This window comes from Spinacia oleracea, chromosome 4 (genome assembly GCF_020520425.1).
Source record: "Spinacia oleracea cultivar Varoflay chromosome 4, BTI_SOV_V1, whole genome shotgun sequence".
In the NCBI taxonomy this organism is placed as follows: domain Eukaryota; kingdom Viridiplantae; phylum Streptophyta; class Magnoliopsida; order Caryophyllales; family Amaranthaceae; genus Spinacia; species Spinacia oleracea.
The window spans coordinates 35,084,506-35,098,778 of record NC_079490.1 but is presented as its reverse complement, the minus strand read 5'-3'; the positions used below and the strand labels follow the sequence as shown (position 1 = coordinate 35,098,778).

The 14,273-nt window shown below is 34.4% G+C and overlaps 1 long non-coding RNA gene across 4 annotated transcripts; it reads left to right on the top strand.

Annotated features, from left to right (window-relative positions):
• Positions 1-210: 210 nt before the first annotated feature.
• On the top strand, positions 211-3,174 carry LOC110777517 (uncharacterized). Of its 4 annotated transcripts, none has more exons than XR_008918781.1 (4): positions 211-741; positions 1,436-2,518; positions 2,636-2,778; positions 2,873-3,174. It is a non-coding gene; the product is annotated as an uncharacterized lncRNA (long non-coding RNA). The 4 variants fall into 4 exon arrangements; XR_008918780.1 differs by having other exon boundaries at positions 222-741; positions 1,369-2,336; positions 2,873-3,173; XR_008918779.1 differs by having other exon boundaries at positions 229-741; positions 1,436-2,336; positions 2,873-3,172.
• The last annotated feature ends 11,099 nt before the right edge of the window (positions 3,175-14,273 follow it).

Sequence of the window (14,273 nt, the reverse complement as noted above, 5' to 3'; positions counted from 1 at the left end):
AGAGGAGAGAGACTGAGAGCGTTTACAAACACTACTACAAAATAGGGAATGGAAAACGCTGAATAGAGGACGGTTAAGTTTGTTAAGCGTTGTCTAGGAGTATAGAGAACGCATTTTCCTCATAACAGTTGTGTGAAAAAAAGAATAGAGGACGGTTATCTTACCTAACCGTCTTATATTCTTTACCATGAAAATAAAAAATAAAAAATAAAAATACTTAATACAATATAAAACTGTTCTCAAGATAACAATTTTGTATTCTTTTACAAAATTATTTTACAATAAAAAAAATAAACCTTAATTTAACCAAATCAAATTTCTCACACAGAACTGCAGAAGCGTAGACTACATACCCGAAAGCTAAAGGTCACTATTTCTCTCCTCCCCCCCCAGCGCCGCTCAACCCTCTGAGGCTCTGAGTCACCGTTACCGGCACGACGGCACCACTCACCAGCCGCATCCACTGTCCGCGGCTCACCTCACCGGTCATCGGCAGCTTTCCGGTACTCCGTCTCCAGTCGCCCAGTTCTTTAATTGCTCACCAGTCACCTCAATTCCTCAAGTTACGCGAGGTCGCGAGAGCCCAGCCAGTGAGCCAGAGAAGCCTCCCTGGCCGGCGGCGCCCACCTCAACGTGTTCTCATCAGGAACTCCGGCAGCCGCCCACCTCACGAGTCAACATTCACCATTCGGTCCTGTCCATTCTTCAAGGACGCAAGTATGCAACTCACGCTCACGCAAGGTTGGTCTCTAAATCTCTAATTGCTTCATGTTTTTATTACAATTTATGAATTATGATTGATTTCTCATGTTAATTAGTCAAAATTTCAGTTATTGCATTATTGGTGAATGGTGATTGACTGATTGGAATTGAGATATTACTCAGATTAGTATTGTTATGATTTGTGATATTGGTTATTGCTGGATTTTAATTCATTTATGATTGAATTATGGTTGATTGGAATTGGAATTGCAAATGAAATGAAGCAAAAAAAATTGAATAGCAGAGCGTTATCCACCATTCTGTAGTCCACTGACTTGATTTTTGAGTTTGTTTTAAAATTTTCAACATTTAATTCATGAATTTGTTTTAATTGTTCAATTTGTTGTTGTTGTTGTTGTTGTTGTTGTTGTTGTTGTTGTTGTTTGTTATCAGGGGATTATAGTAATTAGTTCATGAGTTAACAATGGAATTTGTTTGGTTACTTATTTATTTAGAGAGAGATTTGTTTTTAGATGTTCCCATGGATGATGTTATAGATCGATATCAAAACATGAAAACTCGTAGAGAGCAATAGTAATAATTTTGTAGGTATTTGATTGTAATATAGTGTGTTTTTATATTGATTTTGCGGTGCGTTACCGATAGTGACCCAACACCCTAAAATTCCCGGATACGCCACTGGAAGGCACTAAGAGGTTTGGTGAAGTTGCAGGCGTTGGTAAGGGGTCATTTGGTAAGAAAGCAGGCAACAGCTACACAGAGATCTATGCAAGCGCTTATCACGGCTCAAGCTCGAGGTCGAGCTCAAAGGATCCGATCAGGGGACGAAGGACGCCCATTAATCATACACAGTCTACTCACCGACGAAACAGCCAAGAGAATATCAACCACATCAATCATGCTAGTATTCTGTTATTTGACTTTTCTTATCCATCATTTTCCATTAACATTGACATTTTGACAGAGGCAAGTGCTTCAATTCTTAGAATTATTTGATACAAAAATATGATGAAGATAAAACTAACAGATGCTATCCCAATTAGCAGAGTCAATGTCATTATTTCGATCAATGAAAGAATCAGGATTTAGTTTTCCTGATCTATCTTGCAACGTCAATTGATTATGTCTTACTTAATCATATCATGTAATCTTGTTGTGTAGAATTAAGTGTCACTAATCGATTTAATTTCGTATTAGTAAATCCAATCATAAATCATTATTTTGTAAGAAAGTTGACAGATATTTCCTGACATCTCAAAGTAGTCTTAATGAGTCTGGATCGAGGAAGTCGTATATTAACGGTGCTGGTATATGTACACACTGATCTCTTAACAACGAGGATAAAGCATGATGTTGTGAAGAACTATGTATAAGCTTATCTCTCACTTTAAAATAATGTGGTCAAATTTTTACAATAATGATGAATATTTTGGAATTTGTATAATGATGCAGGACATGGAGGATAATATCAAGATAGTAGAAATGGATCGCGGAGATTTTATATCAAATGTTGAAAGCAGGGATAGCTATTCGATATCAAGCCAACAACAGATAGATGATAGCAGGGTTTAAACCTTAGTTATTATCTTGAGAAGAAGTGGTTTGATTTTCAGGTTTTCTGTAACTCGTGTTTTCTTTAATTAACTAGAATATTTTCTCAATCTACTCTTGTGTGATTGCTGGTCTGGATTGTTTCTTGTAGATTAGTTCCCAAGATTTTTAAAATAAGGTGTTTAAGAGAGATGCAATAGGAGTGTTCTGTCCGGGATTGGCATACCTGGTATCATAATATGCAGTTAAGAAAACAACAGGGCATGTAGAGATATCATGATACATAGGCATATAAATTTTATAGTCTTATTATTGTCTTCTCTGTTCATTTTGTTTACTTTTGTGTTAATTGTTATTGCAGGTCTTATTTTTGCGTCTTTTGGACCAAGTTGTTCACATTATCTCTTGAGATTGTTGTATGGACAAAAGTGGAGTGATGGAGAAGCTTCAACTGCTCTCAGATACTACTGCTTGTACAGTACATTACATATCTGACGCTGAATGGTTAGTGACATATAAGTTTCTACAATATACCCTCGCTGGAAGTTAGGATATGAGCAATATATGGTATCCCGACTATCATGTTTTACTTGTGCAGGCACCATTTAAAAATGGAAATGTATATCAGTTGGCCTATTTCAACAGTTACACCTTCATTTGCGCAAACACCGGAGTGCAATCAAGCTGAAGTTTCTCCAGTCGCGCGAACACCTGCGTTTTGATGCTCTCCTACATACTGATTTGCATGATCATTAAGAACCCAACAGGCTGGAAAGAAGGGGGTTGCATCATTTTTTTCTTCCTTTCCATTTTTTAAACCTAGTAGTAACTTGTAAAATTTACGTTGTTTTTCAATATATTTAATTAATGCCTGTTTATGCAAAAAAATATATATATATATATATATATATATATATATATATATATATATATATTTGTTCTTAAAAAAAGGTGGAATAGAGGACGGTTATCTAAGAAAACCGTCCTCTTTCTTTATGTAAAAAAGGAAGAATAGAGTACGCCTGTCTAAGCTAGTTGTCCTCTATTTTAATAAATACATAACAGTTAAGTGTCTTAACCGTTCTCTATTCCTTCTATATTTTCTGATTTAAGGAAGGGAATAGAGGACGGTTAACTGAGACTAGCATACTCTATTCATATGTATATAGAACGCGTATCCCAACCGTCCTCTAAACTATAGAGATCGCTTAGAAGGAGAACGGTCCTCAGGCGTCCTCTAAAGCCTATTTCAACAGTTTTCTATTCCCTTTTTTGTAGTAGTGAAAGTTAGGGTTTCGAAAGGTCTAAGGATTTGATATGCAATTCACAATTTGGTTCGAGCTAATCGAATTTCTTGCAAGGTTAGCCATTGGCTGCGAAAATTCTCTCACTCACGTCGCTGAATCGAGTCACAGGATTGAATTGGGGCAACTTACGAGGACAAATTCTACTTAAATCAGCCGCTACTTTCCTGGTAATTTTTTGGTTTTTTAATTTTAACTATGATTTTCTAGGGTTTCTTAATCGAATGAAGTTTTCTTTCAGGGTGGGGGGTTTGAATTTCTGGGCTTCGTTTTACGATAATTGCAGAAATTAAATTTTGATAATCGCAATTTTGATGTAATTATGTTTGTTTATTTGATTTTTGATGGTGTTGAAGTTCTTGGAATATCATGATTTTATGAATTTTTCTAGATGCAATCAAAAATCTTCAGTACTTGTTGGATTTGGGTGTTACTAAATGAAGAATTGAATATCCATGTAGGAGATATACGGGCAACACATTCTACTTCCAATCAATCTCCCTTAAGTGTTTCTCGATATATTCTCACTCCATATGCCAAGAATTCAGCGCCTGTTACATGTATGATGCAACCAACATTACTCAAGATCACTTATTTTTCATCTAAAGTAATGGTTTATGTTGGTTCTGTTTCCCCCTCACAAAATCTCCTTACGTTTTATTGTACTGTTAAAACTCAGCCAAACCTTTGGTTGTATTTTTCATCCCATCTTCCCTTATTCTTCTCTTTCGAAATTTTAGGCCGAATCAAATTATTTGGTATAAATTCACTGTGCTAGGATTGAAAAGACCCCAGGGGAAAAAATAAAAAAATTTGGTTGGTTATATTGTATTTATACTATTTTCAAACTTTTCTTGGTACTTAGGCTGCAAAAAGGTTAATATTTATTGCTTTGACACAACTAAAAATCGGAACAAATCGATTTCAAGCATATTCATCAAATTGCGGTCAAAGATCGGAACAAATGGGGGTTGAAAATTAATTTCTGTTTTCGACGGAGAAATTGGAGATGCGCCGTTGTTTCTTCACCAATGGGTCCAACTGACATTGGAGATCGGAGACTGATTTTCCGACGACGAGGAAGCAGTGGCGAATCAGTTAATATTGTAAGATTTATTTTCTGTAATTTGATTGAAACCTTCGAATCTCTCTCCAAAATCACCTGATTTGTTTTCCCCAAATTTGAAATCGAAATTCTTCGAATTTACTTCGAATTTACCCAGCAATTCAACCAAACACTTAAAAAGTAAGTTTAATATTAAACTATTTGTTTAATTACGAAATTGTGCACATTTGACAAAAATGAAAGAGAAAACGGTTATTGCATTACCTACGCCCTGCAATCTTGCGCAGAATGGCTTACGGTGGCTGACTGGCTGTAGGGAGCTGAACCCTGGAAGAGTACGTACGTAGTAGATCCGATGTACTGAGGTACATGGTGCCCCAACGGTACCATCGTCTGTCATTGATCTGGTGGCAACTGGCAAGTGGGAAACGAAGACCACAGAGCGCAGGTGAGACTTGAGAGAGGGGGGAGAAGGACTTCAGCTGTGATTTCTGCTGAGATTTTTAATTTCTATTTTTTTTTGTTGACATAGTAATTTTTATTTATCAAATTGCGTTAATTCGCGAGGAAATTATCAACCACATCACATATTAGAACATTAATTTCAACACCATCTTGGTATTCTAAATGTATTATACGTTCATTTAGTTGTTGATCTAATTTTTCTAAATTTTGTGGGTTTATTTTTTGAATTTATGAATTAATTTATGATTATTCCTGAATTTTTGAATTAATTTTGGGATTATTTTATGAATTTATGAGTTAATTTATGATTATTTCTAAATTTTTAAATTAATTTGTGATTTTTTCTGATTTTTGTGTGATTAATGTCTTAATTATTTCTTAATTAACATAATATTACTCCACAATTTACTCCATAATATTTAGCTTACCTAATATGTAAGATATGCGATTGTTAGAATATATGGAGATATATTCTCCTTAATTATAATCATTTGATTTGTAATTGATTGTAATTACTCAAAGTAGCCTAAGTTGTAGCATGATTTGAGATTTGATTATCAAAATAAACGCCATAATATATTTATTGTATTTTGTATATATTATGTTTTCAGCAATGAGAATAGAAAGGGAAAATTAATTTCTTTCATGTTATCAATGAATAATGTTATATTCAATTAACAAAATTACAAGGCTTTATATAGTACATATAGGTAGCTAAATATGTACGAGAATAATCTAACTAGAAAAACTAAATAATGTCCGAAGTAATGGATTATATACATAAGCAGAATATATCATGCTCTTAAATAAAGAATATGTACAGGAGATATAAAAAATGACGTACTATATGGAGGAGATTCTCTCTTCTTCTATAATTGATAAGAAAATAAAAACCAATTTCACCTCTTTATGCTAGAATAACTCCCATCAACTTAATTGTTGTCATTTATATTTCTATATTATTGGAAGTTTGTTCCTTGATTAATTAGGATGACAAAAACTGCCATATATACAAGCGTAGAAGAATGTAATTCAGCAACTTTTCGGTGAGACCGCCTTACGGCGCGTGTAGAAAAGACCGGGTGAGACAACCACGCGCGCGTGGCATCACGCGCGGTATAAATACAATTTTTTTTTCTCTCTCCTCTCATTTTCTGCAAACGCTGAACCTCATCTCCTCTCCTCTCATCGTTCTCTCTGCAACCGAATCTCTCCTTTGCCTCAAAATCTCCTCCACCAAGAAGATCGAATCGCCAAAGCACCTACACCATGGCCGTCACCTGGCGCGGCCGAAACGACGGTCATTCTCTCTCCTCCTCTCCTCTCAGCGTGCAAAGATTTCTTCCTCGCCGGAGAGGACACCATCATCATCATCATACTTGTCGCCGCCGCCGACCTTTATCCCTCTTCGAACTGTCGAAATCACCGGCGATCTCCATTGTCAAGGTATCTAAATAAGTATGCTAGAGTTTTTAATTTGGATTATGATTTTAGGTTTTTGATTTAGGTTATTTTAATTTTGATTGAATTTTTTTTTAATTGTGCTGAATTAATAATTTGCATTTTGGCTAGATCGTGTTTTTGGAACTAATCAATTGTGCTGAATTTAGGGTTTTTTATTTTAGAATTTTCATTTGCCTCTGATTCGTTGCGGTGGTTGTGGTTTTAAATTTGAATTCGTTGATTGAATTTGATGTTGCCATGGTTTCTTCAGTCTCGCCACCCATCACTGGTGGATTCACTTCCACCGTGCTACCAAATAGACTGGATGCTGCCACCAGAGATCATGGCGAATTAGGCGGCGGTGAAGGAGTCGGAGTGAGGAATGGAGTCACAAGCCTCGATGTATTTGTATTTCTGTGGATTGCAAAAGAATATGTACTCCAATAGTTTTTTTGTATAGATTTTTCTTTTAGTTATATTTTTTTATATTTAGTTATGAAATACACTGTTTTAGTTACGAAATATACTGTTTTAGTTACCTTTTTGCATTTTATTTTTCTTTTAGTTCGGTAATTATTAGTGTCTTTGATGTCAGTTTTCTAAATTTGTGAGATTCGATTTAATAGACGAACTTATACACTTATACCGTTGTACGTAACCTTGCAGAGAGAAGGAGGTGTTCGCCTCTCAATGTCAATCAAACAATTGATGTAAACATCACACACTTGTCATTCACAATTAGAGGAATTCTGATACTACTCAAAAAATCCTATGTAACTACAACTTCTCAAATCGTAACTAATACTAAAAAAATCTTAACTAAAACTTCAAAAATCTTAACTAAAATTCAAAAAAAATTAACTAAAACGCAAAGTAACGAAACTAAATCCACTGAAATCTTAACTAAAGCTCAAAAAAATTAACTAATACTGAATTTTTTATAACTAAAAATATGTAATTTGAACTTAATTTTTTTCTTTTTTGAAATCCTAACTCTTCCAAAACCATAACTAAAACTCGGAAAATCTTAATTTGTTACATTGCTTTAACTAAATTGTTTTATTGCTTAATCAATTGGTTCTATTGCTTTAACTAAATAGTTTCGTTGGTTAACTAATCTGTTCCATTACTTAACTAATTGGATTTCAAACTTAACTAATTGAATTTCAGGCTTAACTAATTAGTTTCATTGTTTTAACTAAATTGTTCCATTGCTTAACTATTTGGTTTCATTGGTTAACTAATTGGTTTTATTTCTTAACTAATTGAAATTCAAACTTACTAATTCATTCAATTTCTTAACTAATTGAATTTCAGGCTTAACTAATTGGTTTCATTGATTTAACTAAATCGTTCTACTGCTTAACTAATTAGTTTCATTACTTAACTAATTGGATTTCAAACTTAACTAATTGAATTTCAGGCTTAACTAATTAGTTTCATTGTTTTAACTAAATCGTTCCATTGCTTAACTATTTGGTTTCATTGGTTAACTAATTGGTTTTATTTCTTAACTAATTGAAATTCAAACTTAACTAATTGGTTCAATTGCTTAACTAATTGAATTCCAGGCTTAACTAATTGGTTTCATTGCTTTAACTAAATCATTCAATTGCTTAAATGAAATGTTTAATTACTTAACTAATTGAAATTCAAACTTAACTAATTCATTCAATTGCTTAACTAATTGAATTTAGGCTTAACTAATTGGTTTCATTGATTTAATGAAATCGTTCTATTGCTTAACTAATTAGTTCAATTACTTAACTAATTGAATTTCAAACTTAACTAATTGAATTTCAGGCTTAACTAATTAGTTTCATTGTTTTAACTAAATCCTTCCATTGTTTAACTAATTGGTTTCATTGCTCAACTATTAAGTTCCATTACTTGACTAATTGAATTTCAGATTTAACTAATTAGTTCTGGTGCTTAACTAATTGATTTTATTGCTTAACTAATTTGTTCGGTAGCTTAACTAATTGAATTCAAAGCTCAACTAATTGGTTTTATTGCTTAACTAATTGATTTTCGACTTAACAAATACTTTCTTTATATCTGTAAACTTATTTGTTTTATCACTTAACTAATTGGCCTAAGTGCTTAAATAATTGGCTTCAATGCTTTAATTTGTTCAATTGTTTAACTAATTGAATTTCACGAAATCGTAACTAAAACTCAAAAAATCTTAACTAAAATCCAGAAATTTAATCTTTAATAAAAATAATTTATTCTTAACTAAATATAACAAATGTGTAACTAAAATAAATGTATTTATAACTAAAACCTATTTAACCATGACTAATATAAATGAAACAAAATTGTTACAATACAAACAGTCAAACATGGATATTAATTACATTTCTTTGCAATTTTAAAATACAATTTATTACTAAACCATTTTATTTATTAACTAAATATAACCACCAGGAAAGCAGAGTCACCAGCACAACCACCACAAGAACATTTCATAACTAAATATGCCAAAAGTATAACTAAAATGATATAATTATTCACTAAAACCAATTTATTCATTACTAATATAATTAAAACAAAATTGAATTACATTTACAATTCATATCGAAAATTATATTAGAAGCGAGGAAAAAATGAAAATGAATTGGAGCTGCCACCATGCCGGCCGCACAATTGTTCTTCCTTCGCTTGCAGCCACCGCCACCAGCGCAGCCATGGACCACCAGTCCACCACGGTTCATTCTTGTGCAATAACCGGCGGCGAATTTGTTGCCTCTATTCCTTAGGTGGAGCATGATCTATTTCTCTGCTTGTGTAAAGACATGACACCGATAACCACAAACACGTGAATCGCATAGCCACTTGCGAAGCCTTTGTGCCGCGTCGCCGGTCATCTCTTCGATCGGAAGAAACAGCAATACAGAATCGTCGGTCTTCTCGTCGTCTCCTCTATTCATCCACATCTCTTCCATGATTTCACCGGAAAATTAACAAAATAAATTTAAAAAACTCAAAAATAAACAAATCGCAGTAGTTCCTCTTCTCAATAACTAAATGAATTTCTTCTAAAAACGTCGATCTCTTACCCGCAGGCGGCAGCCAAAAACGTCGATCTCTTACTCTCTTGCCTCTGCCTCGACCCGCGCAAGGCCACCACAAGCTCGCCACCACCGCAAGGTTTCGGTCGCCGGAATCTATGTCGCCTCCCATATTGAATACTCATCGAAAGAGCCACAGACTAGGAGAGAGAATGGCAAGGAGTTTTTAGGAGAGAGAATGGCGAAGAGTTTTTAGGAGAGAGAATGGTGAGGAGTTTTAGGAGAGAGAATGGCAGACTGATTTTGAGGAGAGAGAATAATGAATTAGGGTTTGGGATGGGTAAATCATGTTTTTAAATGATCCGAAAATAAAAATTCGTGACCCGTATCCATGGTTAATGACCCGCGAATATAACCAGTATAAGGTGGTCTTACAGGAAAGACCGCCTTATACAAAAGTTTGTAAATGTAATTAGCCTACAATCAAGTAATTGAGGTACAATTACGGTAACCAAATTATTACATTTAATTACAAAATAAATGCTAAAGACTATTGACTTTCTAATATATTCTATCATAAATGTTATCAACACTTTTTATTCGAGTATGATGATCGAATAGATGGAAAAAAAATTATATGTTGTATGCAGGTAAAGGAGAGAAATATGGAAGAGGTGCAACAAATGAAGTTAAATTATCCAGGCCAATGCGTCAAATTTCCTACTCTCGCATGCCTCCACCTTGACTAAAATAGTGGTCGGAAAATGAGAACTGGCTCCTTAAACAAAGCATTTTCAGAACTTCATCCACACACAAAAATAGTCCTAGACCGTTCAACAAGTTATTCAACAAGGAAATAGATGGTCACGCTCAACAAACTGGATCATAAGACAGTCTGCCTTTTTAATATTCACATCTATATTTTTATTTATGTATAATCTCGCACGCATCGCGTGCATGTAAGACTAGTGAAGAAATAATTGAAGGGGGAATATAGTAGTACGTGGATTGTACAAGAATTTTAGAGAGTGGTAAATTTGTTTGAAGTACGATGAATTATTTTGGTTACATATATTCCGTACTACTATTCAGACATTTTTCTGAATCCCTAATAAATTCAAGAAGTGACGAATAAATTAAGAAAAAAGAGTAAAATCTATATACTATGAAATATATATTAAAAGGCGTTTCTAAAGAAGTTACATGACACGTGACGCTCTGCTTATTAGTCATTCACTCTATGCGATTTTCACATACATTAAAAATAACTAGATTTTGAGCCCGTTCATAGAATGAGTGGTTGTATAGTGGTTGTTCAGATGTCTTTTGAAGTTTTAATTAGTGAGTACTTGTGATTTTTAGTATTATATGAATTAAATAGAGGTGTAATTTGAAGGTTGGAAAAATATAAAAATTATATGTTGAATAAATATTGGATGTTAAAGGGGTGGAGTGGAAGAGACTAATGAGTATATTAGACTTTTAATAACTTGATGTTGAATAAGGAAAATGGAGTGGAAGAGGCATTAGAAGTTGTAAATCATAGAAACAATAAAGAAAATTTGAAAAAAAAACAAAACAAAATGATGGATGAAAGGAGAGTGCCATGTGGCTTCTAATAATGAGATGCCACATGGCTTCTAATAATCTATGGTGTTCCTAGGTATAGGCTAGGTATAAATGTGAAATATATGGTTTGCATAAGGTTTGAACTCTAAACTTGTGTTTAAAAAATAAAGGCTTTGCCACTAAGGCTCCGTTTGGTAGGGTGTAAACGTTTGAAGGAAATATGTCCTTCACCCAAGGTGCATTAAGTCTAATACCAAGGTTCAGATTAATTGCGAACAATTAATTCAGTAAGATCAAGTGATCGGAATAGCTAGCTGAAGCAATGCTTCCGATCAATGAGTTCTAATCTATAGTAAGCTCACAACTTACTCTTGACTGAACCTATAAGGTCACACCAATGACATGTAACAGATCACCGGATTAAATGAATCAAAAATTCATTTAATAGCTTTTCGGGAATTAGTTTGGAAAACGTATTATACGATACGACCTTATATCGGAATCTTATATCGTATCGCGAATATTAGTAAGCTAGGAGAAACGAATAATCGTATCGTACGACGGTGATTCGTCGTATACGATACGATAAATAATAGCCGTAAGGCGTTCGTCGCGAATACGAGCCGCATCGGAGTTGTCGGCCCGTCGAGCCAAGCGCGCATGCGCGCAAGGCCCAACGAGCCAGCGAGCTCGCAACGCAGCAAGCAAGCCAGCCCACAAGGGCGTGGCAGCGCGCACAAACGCGCAGCAGCACAACAGCAAGCACGCAAGGCCCACGACCCATGATACTCGGCTGCGCGCTGTGGGCTTCGCCCTGCAGTGTGTTGGTTGTGCGCGGGGCTTGTGCTCGCGTGTGTGAGTGTGGCCGGTCAAGGACCTTTGGTCTTTGGCCGTTACACTAATATAAAATTTAGGTTATATTATTTACACACACACTCCCATAATCAGTTTTCCATGTAAACCTAAACCTAATTCCAAAATTACGTTCTTCAGTTTTTCTCTCTGCTAAAAAACTGTTCATCCCGAAAAGCAAAAATCTTGTTCGTTATCTAAGCTACAATAATCAAGACGGATCTGAACGTGTCGGTGAACCAAATAGAGGAACGACAAGTGGAGTTCTTTGTTCGTGTTCGTTGATACTATACTCGGGAAAACACGCTTCAAATGTAAGTATGCTTAAACTGTGCTTTATACATGTTTCCTGGCTTTGGGGATGTTCCGCACATGTTATGTATACAGTGGTATCAGAGGCTTATGTATTCAAAGCATTTTTTAGCATGATTTGTTGTTTTCGCTGGTTGTCGAATTTTTGTTGATTTTTTCGAATTATTATGAATTATTGGATGAATTGCGTAATAGATTCTGAATTAGAAAAGTTTCGTATTTCGACTTTTCTGACCCTAATCTGATTGAAAACGATTTTATAAGATCAATTCATTGGAATGGAATTGCAAAAACAGGCCTTGAAGTATGTGTTTTTGGGCGTTTTTGTTAATTTTCGTGTTAAAATTAATAAATTCGGAAAGGTTTTAAATTAATTGGTCTACCTAAACTACTCGGAATTGATTGAAATTTTGACACAATTTTGTTGGGTATATTCTTTAACTATGGTAAATTTTCAGCCATTTTTATTAAGTATAAACCCTAATTTTGCTTTCCCCAAATTCGTAAATTTTAAATCGCTAATTGATTTTTTAAATAATTTGGATCTAGTAATTTGGTTAATTGGGAAAGGGAATATAATTTCATGTTCAGTGGCGGATTTTAAAAAATTATTGGATTAAAATTTTGATTATTTTCGTTAATTTTAATCAACACTTAAACCAAATTCGTAAAAATCTGAAATTTAAATGTTTAGAACGATTTAAAGTTTTAGATTTGATTATTTAAAAGTTCAAATTTTTAGTTGAAATTGTTCGTTCTTAAAATTTGAATAATGTTACCCTAGATTTAATAATTTTAACGAAATTTGATTGTTGTTAAAAATTAATTAAATCTTAAAATCGTTATTTTTCGAAAATAAAAATCGTAAATTTTGTGAAAAATAACTTTATGCAAATGTTCGTGAAATTAATTTTTTTAATTAGTTGGTTCGTATGCAACGAACCAAAGGCATGAAACGAGGGTGTGGATGGACGTGTGGCTCGTCGAGCCATGCGGGCTACCACATCACTGCCGAGCCGCAGCGGCGCGGGCAGCAGCAAGCGTGCTGCGTGCCGCGCGCGCTGGGCAAGGAGGGGCGCGAGCAAGGCAGGAACGCCTTGGCTTGCGAGCTGCGAGCAAGCAAGGGTTGCCTTGCCTTGCGCGCAGCGTCGATCACAACAGCAGCACGGGCAGCGACGAACTGCGGTACGTGGGGCTGCTCGTGTGTCTCTAGGCCACACATTAGCGTGCATTGCTGGGCTGGGCGCAAGCCTACCCCGCATTGCACTCGAACAAATTTTGTTTTGTTTTCTTGGGCTTGAAATTTATGTTTGCATTAAAATTGGCTAACGGGATAATTAATAATTATTTTATTTAAATTGGGCCGAGCCGTGAGTTTAATTTAATATTTAAATAATTAATTATCCGGAATAATTATTGGTTTGAGTGGGAGCCGCTAAATGAAATTAAAAATGAAATAATTATTTTCGTAGGTCGCATTATTTTAATTAAATTAAATTTTAATTAGAATAAAGTCTAAGGATTAATAATTTGGAAATTGATTAATCTTTTAGGACGCGTTTATGTGAACGTGAATTTTAATTAATTCACGTAAATACTTGCATAATTATATGGGCCATTCGTTTTAGCATACGAATGGGTGAATGCATAGAATGTATATTTTATGTAATGCAGGTACTCCAAGTGACCAGTATGGCCATTCTAGGATAGTTAAATACGGTATACGAACCGTTTTATCTTTGAATGTAAAGTTTTAAATATGGTCTGCGAACCATTGAAATTTTGATGTAATTTTATTATTTGAAGTATTTCTAGTTTAGAACTTTAAGTTAGCATTGAATGAAGATTCAAGATGATGCCAAGCTAACAAGATGGTGAAGAAGATTGGATGCTTCAAGACAAGAGTTTTGGGCCATACTAGTTCACCAATTTATTTATTTATGCAATATATATATATATGAGAACCCCTCTTAT